Raw genomic sequence first — 12,450 nt, 5'->3', positions numbered from 1 at the left:
CTCCTACCCAACTAGTCAGTGGGTACCAAACCCAATTGATACATCTACAACATCACTCCTGCACCTAAGGTTCAGGGACATCATGGAGGTGGATGGAAATAGTGTAAGAATCAGAGGACCCGGAGGTCTACTGTGAAATTTTGACTCCTAGACATGACAGGGAAGGTACATCCGTGATACCACAATATGACTATCTAAATAAGACACAAACCACGACAAAACAAATAGGCATGCTAACATGGAAAGAGGAAATCTCAATGGGACCCCAGCTTTAGACAGAGAACTACAGGAAACTAAAGACTGCTGAGCGAGGGGGAATTAATCTTCCCCAGAAATGAGCCTTTCAACTGGTTATACAACACCAAGTAGCAAGCCCTCAAATACTATACATACAAGCAATTAAGCAAAATAATTCATATTCATTCATATATATTTGTATGTATACAATTGTGTGATAATAATAATAAAAGAAAAAGGGTCATGAACTTAAGGGGGAGTAAGGGGAAGAAATGGGAAGAGTTGGAGAGAGAGGGAACATGGAAAATTTGGAATGAGGAAAGGAAAGATGGAAATGATACAATTAAATTTTAATTTTTAAATAAGAAAAATGAATTGGGAAGAGAATTAGAACTTGGTGGTTAGAGCACTAAGGAACAAGTAGAACTGCCATATTAGTGTCATTGTTTTTTTTTTTTAAAAAAAAAAAAAAGGAAGCCTGCTGCCTGTACCACTGTTCAACAGAGGCTGACAGCCATTGCTGAGTGGGCCAGCACCATCACCCAAGGGGCCATCAGTCAAGTGATCAAATAAAGAGTCTTATAGAAGAAGCTTCTAGAATAAGCACATTTAAAAATCATGTGGGAAAAAATAGGAAGGTTCCAGGGATCTGTCCTCTCTGTTAAAGAGTCCAAGTGAGTATATATGGTCTTATTGCCTGAAAAGGAGAAAGATAGATAGGTAGGTAGATAGATAGATGATAGATGAAAGAAAGAAAGAAAGAAAGAAAGAAAGAAAGAAAGAAAGAAAGAAAGAAAGAAAGAAAGAAAGATAGACTCTAATAAGGGTTCAGCAGTTCAGAGCAAAATTCAGACTCAAGAATACTACGTTCTCTAAAGAAGCTGACTCTGGTCTGCTATTCTTTGACTTCAGGTGACACAAGTTTTCCAGGCCACACCCATTACTGACACTAAATTTATTGAGGTCTCTCAAAGCGGGGGAAATCGAGGGTTGAAATCACTACTCCGAGCATAAGTCATCATGCACCAAAAACTCCCCACTACTTTATGCAATTCTGCTCCCTCTCTCCCTGCCCCACAATATTGACGTAAGCGCCTGACTCCCTAAACGCTGGAATAAGTAAGGCCTTCAATATATGCTTCTCAGCTTTGGCTCTCACCAAGCCCTCAGGAGGGTCAGACAATGTAACTGTGGATAGTGGTATTCAACCACTGAGTTGTATTCTTACAGGACATGAAGGTGGGGATTCATTCTCTAGAATCGCTCACAGTGACTATGAGATGAAGTCCATTGTAAACGGTCCCCAGTTTGACATGTATCTAACAGCATGAACCTGCTCCATCAGACTTTATACAAGGCGGTGCAAATGCTAAGGCAGCTGCACCTTTTTTTCCCTAGAAAATAGATCTTTAAAGAATTCAAAACATACAGTCATTGTATAGGTTCACGCTTGCCCTTAAAGCAACAAAAGACCTTTTGATAAAGAGCGCTCAGTGGCAAGTGTTTCCTGGACGGAGGCTTGAGGATAATAGACCCTGATTCAACAACCTCCAGTTGAACTTTCCTGGGAACAAAGAACCAAAGTGCCTGAAGTGAGCACACCCTGAGTCACACCAGGGGACATTTCGCAAGTCCCAAAGAAATGGTTCTGTGTGCTGAGTTCCTTGCAGGGACTTGTGGGAGTTACACTGGTGCAGAAAGTACCCACAGATGTATTCAGCTCAAGTCTGAATCCAAGAATCCAACTAAACTCATATTACCCTTTTTGGGTTGAGTCAAAGAGAATCAGATTGCAGCGGTGTGGGTTTCTGGGACGTTTTAAAAATTTAAATCACCTTTTAAAAAGAAGTTGAAGAAACGTAAAGTCGTGTTTCAAAAGAATGTTTCAACGGTGAAGCAAGCAAGACAGGGTTTTCCTGCTTCTGTACAGCCAAGCTGCCCACGGTGGCCTTCTACACTATTGACTCCATCCTTGCAACCATGCGGCAAGTGGGTCACACGGGCTCTTTAAGATCCCGGGGCCATTAGGCACTTCCGCCTGAGCGCTTGTCCGCACATGCGCACATGTGTGGCCTTAGAACCCGGAAGTGTCAGCCATGCTGTGGCTGAATCATAACAGGAAGGAAAAGGTGGACAAAATCACAATAAAGCAAGAATGTCTGTCTTTAAAATAATTCGGTAAGGTCAGGAAGAAAGTCAGTCTTAAACATGTATATCTGCTGCTTTGTATCAGACTGTGTATGATTTTGGCTCCAGAATCTATAAAGAATTCCCATAGCTCCGTGAGAAGATCTCAGTAGAAAAATGAACAAAATATTTCAATAAGAGCTCCAGAGAGTAAAATAAACAAATAGGTTTTTGACATGCAAAATGATGCTCACTCACCCTAACAAGGGAATGAAATTAAAGATCCAATTTTGAAAAACACACACATACCTTCTAATGCAACTGAAATTTAGAACTGGCAATGCAACAGAGAGTTAGCAAACATGTAGGAAAAAATGAGAGTTCTCCTGAATTGCCCGTGGGAGTGTGAGCCAGCACACCCACCCCGGTAAACAACTTGAACCATCTACCAAAGCTGCCTGTACACACACACACTGAAACCTGTAATTTCTCCCCTAGGTAAATAAGAGAAAAATGCATCAAGATGCTTTGCCAAATAACATGTAAAAATGCACACAGTATATTTTTCACCGTGGTCCAAAATTGAAAACAACCCAAATATCTGTCAACAACAGAATGGAAGTAGTTAAGTAAAATGTTTTATAACCACACAATAGAATACCAACAAGTAATACAAATGAACCAACTGTACTCAACAACATGAACCAGTCTCACAAACATAATGTTAAATATACCACATGTAAATGAGGACACACTAAATGCATCCAGTTATGTAACTTGAGAATGTGGAAAATTAATCCACAGTGTTAGGAGCTAGGGCAAGACTGTTTTAGGGGAGAAGAGGCAGGTTTCTTTATTGCTAGTTACATCTATTGCCTTCCTGATCTAGGAATTGAAATATGAATATGTTTGCATGTGAAACTTATTTATATTTTTACATGATTTGTGTGCTTTTCTACATATATGATATACTTCAGAAGAAGGTTTATTTAGAACATATATATCAAATACAATGAAGAGGGCTTACTTTCTCATTTCCAAACCCAAGCATATTCAAGAAGTAGGTATTCTTGTCTACTTTTAAAACTGTATTATTGTGTGTGCGCAGGATGTATGTCCACAAGGCCCATGTGATAGCATGTGTGCATGGAGCTCAGACATTAATTCAACCTTTATAAGAGTTGGGGGTGGCAGGGTGTGAAACTCAAGTTGCCCAGCTTGCACAGCAAATGCCTTTACCCACTGAGCCATCTCACTCATCCTAGATCTTCTTTCCTTTTATTATAATTTAATTTCCATTTTGATTCCCATGTCTTTCTTCAGACTTAGTGCATTTCTGCTCCCTTACCCTAGAGTGCGGATCTAATCCAACCCCAGATAACTGTCTAGGATTAAGGCCAGACCTAACTAGTATTTGTTGCCTATCTGTAGCGATATCTGCTGAGTGTCAATATCCACTTTATTGTCTTCAGACCACACAAACCACTTTTGAGACATCCCACAACTAGATAGAGAAATTCTAATTTTTTTTTTTTTTATAATTCCCCTTTGACATCTCAAGAAGCAAAGGACTCGAGGTTCTTTTTAAAGAATCCGTAAGCATCTAAACTTCTACAACTTTCCCATCAGGCTGACCCCACTTTTAGATGCTCAGTATTTTTTTAAACTTATGCCATGAGTCCACTATCCTTGAGTCCTTTATACTTCTCATAGCTCTCAAGACACTTACAAAATTCAAAAGCCAGTACCCAATTGGAGTTAGAAGAGGAGAGACACACAGTGCCCTGTGACACTCTTTGATGCAAGGGATTAAGGGGAAGTGACATGTACAATTTCCGTCGAAATTTTCATGAAGCCTTGTCATGCCTTCTCAATGCTTGAGATTCCCACACCATGAAGCCCAGGCTAGCCTCCTAAGAGAATGAAATACAATGTGGAGACAGAGCTTGGTCAGTAAGACACAGCCTGATATATTTGGCTGGTGACTGCTGTATTGGTGAATCCAGGCAAGGACCCACAGAATCTAACAAACCAGCGGTCATTCTTTCAGTCCACTAATGCTCTGGTGGGTGGTTACCCAGTCGACAAACAATGCAGGCTCCTGTCTAAAGCCTTGCATAGTCTGTCCTCTGCCTCTGCTCCTTGTCTGTCTGATGCAAGCGGCCTTCCATTTCCACTGGAAAGTCATTTTCTGCATAGCACATTCTACCCAATCTAGGAATACATTTCTCTCCACCATTTCCCAGCTAAAACATTCTCATCTTTCAAATCCCAGATCTCTTGCAAAGGCCAGTGAACTTTTTTCTGACTACCAAGTATAATGAAGTTCCCCACCTTCTTCTTTCTGTTGTATTCTATTCATTCTTTCTTTTTATTCTATTCTTTCTTACAGTGTTATCATAACATACAACTATGATGTATGGGTCTGCTTAATGTACAGCTTTCTATAGGTGATATTCATGAATCCTACTGTCTGTAGAGAAAATTGAACATTATATACATTTCCAACTCCAAACCCAGCACCTATATCCACCCACTGACTCACGTATAGTAGTTGCTTAGTAAGTTTGTTGAAGAAACATGGTTTTTGGGGGGGGGGTATTTTTTATTTTTTGTTTTGTTTTGGCTAGGCTATATACTATATTTCAGGAACATCTTGATTGGAATGTCTAATAAAACTGATTTCCTGTCACCAGTCTACCAAGAAAGGCAGATCGCTGAGCGTCCAGAACTTTGGTTGCTTCAGCTGTGTTTCTGTGTTGAGAAGAATAGCTGATAGGTAGAACATCAATAAATAAAATGATTCCCTGCCAAGACTGATTTCAAATCTTCCTAAAACTCTTATTTTTATTGTTCTGATTTCAGTAAAAGGAATTAGACACAGTTGACTGAAACAATATTTATTTCTTTAAAACTTGAGGTAAAGTCCAGAGGATCTGACTTTATTAACTCACTGTGTATACAAATTAAGTTTGATGGGGTTTCTGAAATTTTACCTTTTCAAACACAATACCCACACGTGTGTTCCCACACCATTTAAATAAAGACATAGCTCTAGGCATATAGAGTTCTCCATATTGTAATAGTACTGTCAAGTAAAGAAGGACAAGGTTTTGTTAAAAATTAAGATGCATAAGCTGAATAAAAGGAAAGATTGGAATAACTGGGAGGTGAAACCCCTTAAACACATGGGGTGACGCTGCCACTCCCCACTGTTAGCACATTTTCCCATGGTCATCAAAGGCGGCTCCTGAAGCCCCTGAATTCAGGTCTAGGTTCCTGGCTACAGAAGGGGTAAAGGGGAGGGGGCAAAATGATGCCCCAAAGAGGTTTTATTTTCTTTAAATGTTTCTCAGAAGCCCTACCCTGTGCTTTGAATTTAGCCTCCTTTGACAGTCTATGATCGCAAGGGAGACCAGAGCATGAAGTCCTTCAGTCGATTTACATCGTCTCTCAGAATAAAACAAAGAGTTTTATTTGGGAAGCCTAGGAAAATAGACATTGGGCTGGCAACTTGTTTTTGTTTTTTTTGTTTGTTTGTTTGTTTTGTTTTGTTTGCTTTTTCGAGATAGGGTTTCTCTGTGGTTTTGGAGCCTGTCCTGGAACTAGCTCTTGTAGACCAGGCTGGTCTCAAACTCACAGAGATCCGCCTGCCTCTGCCTCCCAAGTGCTAGGATTAAAGGTGTGAGCCACCACCGCCCGGCTCTGAGCTGGCAACTTGTACAGTCAACACTGGAGTCATGTACTGGAGAAGAACACCCCTTACTTAAGAATGAAGCAGAAACCAGCTCTTTTGTATTCCGGGGGCCCACAGCCTCCCTGCTTCAATATCCTGACTGCCCTCCATGTTCCAAGTGTTCTTCTGCTGTGCAGAATATGACCAGTGTAGATTGACTCGGGACACTTGGTTTCTACTCTCCCAAGGATATTACAAAATTTGGGAATTGGAACCATAGATGCCCATTTTTAAAAATAGACTTACCTTTCCAGTATTTTCTTTGAAAGATTATTTCTTCTTAATTGTTTTGCAACAAAACCTGAAGTTGCGTTCCTGCCATAATTTCTTGTACGTATTTTGTTGCTATTGAGAACAATAATAGTATTGTGTTATTACTACTCCACCCTTCCTGTCAGCCCGTGTTACCCTAGGATTCCTCCATCCCAGACACAAGGGCACGCTGTGTGTGCAGCGCTCTCTCTTTCTCTCTCTCTGTCCCTCTCTCTCTCTCCCTCCCTCCTTCCCTCCTTTCCTCTCTCTCTGTGCACATGCATATGACACCAATTCTTCTAAATGTTAAAAAAATGCATTAAGAATAAGCAATGGAGTATTTTAGGCAGAGATACTTTGCTATTAGTTTTTTATTTAATAAAATAGCATGTTTTGTACCTGACTGTAGTCTTTTTTTTTTTTCAAGCACGCCACTTTAAGCATGAAAAAGCAGCTCCTGTTCTCAGGAACAGATTACTTCCAAAAAAGTCTCTGTGTCACTCTCAAGCTCCCCACCCTTGCCTTCCTGCCTCCTTCCAAAGATGTGGCTTTTCCTAGTGCATCACAATATCTTTACAGGTGTATTTAGGTTCTGCCAATTTGCTGTGCCTTCCTCAGAGTCCCCGAACTGTATGGTATTCTTTTAAAAATGCTTACATAGTTTTGGTTAAAATGCCTTATCTCTCAATAGCAGTATAAAACACTTTGCATGCATTTGGGATTTTTTTAAAGGTCATGTCATGAAATTGGCAGAGAATGAATCTCTCTCTTTGATAGTCTCTATTTCTTTCTTTCCCATCTCTATATAGACACTGAACAATTGATTTATAGTTCAGAGCTTCCAAAGTAGAAGGACAGAGTCAGGATTAAGCAGAGCTCAAGAACTGAGTAAATGTATTTCCCAGTAAAAACTGAACTTTCCTGTACACACACACACACACGCAAACACATATATATGAATATGTGATAGATATGTGTATATACATACATATATATATGAATACATGATATATATATGTATATATATATAGGGCTGGCAACCTTCAAGGTCAGCTCTGGAGTCACACACCAGAGAAGAACATTCCTTACTTAAAAATGAAGCAAAGACCAGACCTTTTATGTTATATATGTCAGCAAAAAGAAAAAATAAAAAAGATGTCCTTCAATATGAGTATAACTATTGTAAACTTGTAATGTTTTGAATGAAAAATGTTCCAGGAAGGCTCAGATACTTGAATATTTGGTGCCAAGTTGGGGTACTGTTTGGAGAGGTTATGTACCTTTTAGAATGTAGAGCTCTGCTAGAGGAAGTATGTCACAGAAGGAGGGGTTTAAGCATTTTTAGCCATATCCCACTTCCAGTTCTCTCTCAGCTTCTGAGGCATGGTGGAGATGTGACTCTCAGCTTCCTGATCCTGCTGCTGTGCCTTTCCCATGGTTATGTTAGTCTCCCCCTCTGGAACCATAAGCCAAAATACATTCTGCATTCCAATAGTTGCTTTTGGTTACAGTATTTTATCACAGCCACAGCAAAGTAACTAACATAAAACTCAAGAAACAAACCCAAGGGAGTATGAAACTAAAACTGCTTATGATGTTAATCTTCATGGTCTCCTTGTGAATCTTTACCTATGATCAAAAACAAAAGGAAAGACATGAACTACCATTCAAATGCATCCAATCTAAACGGCAAATCCCAGGGATGGACGTTCATGCACATGCATCTTGCATGCTGGCCCAGATATTTATAATTAATTGAGTTAGGTGCAGGGCCTCCTCTGCCTTAGGTAAGCCCTAAGCATGACAGTGTTTCTACCTGCCAAGTTCTTGATAAACAGATAGCTAGACAGACATATAATAAATACATTGCTCAACATGTCGGGCTTTTGTGAGATAATTTCTTTGGTTTCTCATCAGTTCCCTACCTGGGATGGATGTACATTTGTTGGTGTCTCACCAGGACAAGTCACATCATAATGAAGGAACACACAGACACATATTTATGCAATATGTCATTATGAATCATTATCTTAACTTTTATGAATTATAAACCATGGTGTATTATTTAATTTTTGAATCTCTGACAAGTTCAGGGAGGATCTATTGTGACTTCTGGTGCAAGGCATACAAGGCCATCACAGAGCGGGTAGCATGGGGACTAGGCGGACTGGTCCGTGACAGCAGGAGCTGTAGCTGGTTACATGGTGGCATTAGACAAACAGCAGAGAGCTGAGGAAAGAACTACACAGGCAGGAGCAACCTTCAAGGTCCCAGAATTCCATACTTTTCCTAAGCAGTATCGTCAACTGAGGAGCCAGTGTTTAAGGGCGTGAGCCTGTGGGGCCATTTCACATGCAAAGCACAACTTTTTAAGAAGGGAAATTACAGAACCTCCAGTAGTCGTGCCCATCTATCTTCAAACAACATAAATCCAACAACACATAAGTCAGATACCCGGTAAGTCAGTCAAACCAAAATCTATGCCAAAGTGATTCATCACTTAAACTGAATTCATATTCATGTTTCCCCATACTTGAAGGCAAACACTGCAGATGAGGTTATTTTTAAAATGTATCTTCTTGACAAACACACCAGATTGGCAAGTGAAAATGGTAACTTAGTTCGATGCCAGGATTACTCAAAAAAATCATGTATCCTTACACAATACAAAGAACAGAGTATGTGTCTGAAAACCATTGCAAGGTTTAGACCACACCAGGGCAGCACAAGAAGACTGAGACGACCAAGCCTCACCCCTCTTGTAGAACAGGGCTTACCTGAGTGTTCTTAAACAAAAAGAGGGAGCCCCAAGATTCCTTCCTCTGCCAGTGCAATGTGGACAATCAATCCATTTCCTCAAATCTCAGTTTTCACTGCTGCTAAAATTAAAATCGTGTGGATTGGCCTCTGTGTCCCACCTTGTCATGGTGATGATCAACCATACTGTATGCTCGTCACACACCAAAGGACAAGAAAGCAAAGCATTTCTGCTCTATTCCTCTCTGACTCTGACCACCTCTAATTCCCATTTACTACAGCTATAAACTACGGCATTCATCCTCAACCTGTGGAATATATATATATATATATATATATATATATATATATATACATAGACAAACACACATGTGCACACACATGCACACACACATGCACACACACACATGGACATTCATTTTATGAATGTAAAAATTATCATGTCGCTGATATATATGATGTATACTATATATTCTATGTATAAGTGCATATACTATATATGCATGCATTGCATATACATACTGCATATGTAATATATCATTAACTATTTTAATTGCATTCACTTTTCTAAACTATAAAATATGGCATATTGGCTACTGTTCTCCTCTCTGTCAGAAGCAATTTAAGGGAGGAAGTGTTTCTTTTGATTCATGGCTCAGGGGGTAGTTGATGACAGGACCAACTATAGAGAGAGCCTTGCACAATGTTGTTATCCAAGTCCTGATCCCAAACCAGGTAAATGATAGTCTCTGGAGTTTTGGGTGAAGAGCCGTAAGTCATGTTTTGAAGTCACCCAGATGATTCCTGGGTGTAGCCAGAACATTAGCATTGCTTGAGAACTTACTGAAAATGAAACCTTTGAGCACCCTCTTGGGGCCTCATCCTAATTACTTCCCAAAGGACTCATCCTCCAAATAAGTTATAGATTTATGGATTAAGTTGACAACATACAAAATTTGAAAGACTTAAAGCCTTCACAGCCCAGCAGTAGGATGGGAAGTTCCAAGGGAAGCCAACCACATACTTTGTAAGGGCTACTGACGAATGAAAATGGGGTGCCACTTGGAAAAGTAACAGTCAGGGAACTAAAATACAGATTTGTACCCTTTCTTCTGTAGTTTCTCTTCAACCCACAATAAAGGTTTTTTACTTGTTGTTTGGTCTTGTATTCCTGGGCACAGGGCTGGAACAGGAACCCGGGGAAGAATTCTCAAAGATTGAATAGAGGCTTCTGCCAGCCACAGGGGTGACATGCTGGATTGAGCAGGTGCAAATGTGTCACTTAGTCTAATATGCTGTTATTTTTAAAGCTTGGATTTCTAAGAAGACAGGAAGTTAGGAAAATGAAAGTTATCGTCTCCTTAAACAAAATGTACTTTTTGGATGAGAATGTCTACTGAGGGAGGAAACAAAATCTTCCTAAAACTTCGCAGGACTGTGTTCTGTAAAAATTAGATATTTTTGCTTCCCTACAAGAAGTAAATTCCCTCCTTTGAGACTGGGGCCCTTCATGTCCAAGTCAAGGGCAAGGCACTGAGAAGCCCAGTAGTGTTTCAGAGACCATAAGCTGCCCCTATAAACAATGGGGAGCTCAAAGCCAACTTCAAAGAAACCTGACTTTCCTCCCAGCTTCTCTCCTTGGCATGCTAACCCTAAGACTGCTGGTGTCCCAAACTGGATTTACAGTGATTGGAGACTCCTGGCTCTCTTATTGACTGATTGATTGATTGATAACCATTCTTAAATCTCAAAAATCCTGCAGTGACTTAAAAGAGACATTACCATGTGGGGAGAATGTCAAGTTAAAGGCTAAAATATCCAACATAGTAACAGTATTAGTCCATAAATTGTCTTAAGGTTTCTTTGAAACTCAAAGTAAAAATAGAAGCACTGTCAATTCCATAATTTTTCTATATTACCCATTAGGAGAAAAACACCAACTTGAGAGAGCAAAACAACACCAGTAATTACTAACCTGGGTGCTGAAGATGGTGACAGGCGATGGCCTCACTGATAGCCCGGGAACAGATGCCAAGGTTGTCTTCACTGGTTGTATCTTATGGTGAACTTACGTGGAAAGTGTTAAAGTATAAAACAGTAGCAATGACTATATTGTTCCTGGGATTCTATTTTATAGTGGTGCTCATGGGTTTTTATTCCCACAACCAGACACTGTCATGTGGTGATGTGGGTGGACACAAGTCTAAAATGCAGGACTTGCTGATAGGCATGGACACGCTCTCTAGGGGTAGAAGGGCTACTTGTCGTTAGTTACCTAAAAAGCTGTAAGAGAAAGGAAGTTCCCTGGCATAGTCAATGGTGAAGGAAATGGGATCCCACATTGAGACTGAATCCTTATCACCTGCTCCTTCCTGCATCTGATATGGAAACACCTTCCTCCTCCACCCATCGCAAGGAAGACAACCATGCTTGTCTTCATACACTGTATAGAGAGCAGATGATGGACAAGATGGCGGCACTGGCAGTCTTGTCCTAGGGAATAGTAACCTCCGGAGAATGCTCAGACTTTCTGGAAAAGTGTGATTGGGATATAAATAAATGTCAGTCTGGCTAACACAATGCTTCTGATGCCAAGGGAATCAAAACAGAACTCTGAGCCATCACTAAGGAGGCCATTCTGGGCATGTATAATTATGACTTGAGCCCTCATTTGGGCACTAAAATAATGCCTTTTTGTAAACAGAAATATCAGTTGCGATCTATCACCCAAATAAATGGCAAACTTATTGCTGACTTTATGTAGATTAATGTGTGATGTAACCAAGGAACAGGTAAGCAGGGGGGAAATGATGGCAGAGGTGGTCTCTACTGCTTTTCTCATTACTATGGCAAAAACAGTTTAAGGAAGTCAGTGTTTGTTCTGGCCCATGGTCTGAGGAGAGAAGGTCTGTGGTGATACAAATCATCATAGCAGAGATAGGCTGGTCACGTGTCCACAGCTGGGACGCTGAGTGGGAAATGCTGGTGCTCCACTTTGATCTTTCCTTGTTTTTACTCAGCCTGACCTGCCCCACCCCCAACCCTGAGATGATGCCACCATTCAAGATTGGCCTTCCTTCCTCTGTTAAAGGTCTCTGAAGACATCTTCGGAGGTCACATCACCAGGTGTACCTCCTAGGCAGTGCTAAATCCAGTCAAGCTGAAAATAAAGACTGGCCGTCCAACTGACCATGACAGGGAAAAGAGAAAGCGAAGGTTCCACTTGATAAAGACAAAGTTTAACAACATAAACAGAAATATTAAAGTTTAAGTTCTAAAATTACAATATGTTGTGATCATAAAGGAAGACACGGGTTTTCAAATGCTTGATTTAAAAATGA

Source organism: Chionomys nivalis, chromosome 2 (genome assembly GCF_950005125.1).
Source record: "Chionomys nivalis chromosome 2, mChiNiv1.1, whole genome shotgun sequence".
Lineage (NCBI taxonomy): Eukaryota > Metazoa > Chordata > Mammalia > Rodentia > Cricetidae > Chionomys > Chionomys nivalis.
Note: the sequence above shows the minus strand (reverse complement) of the source record.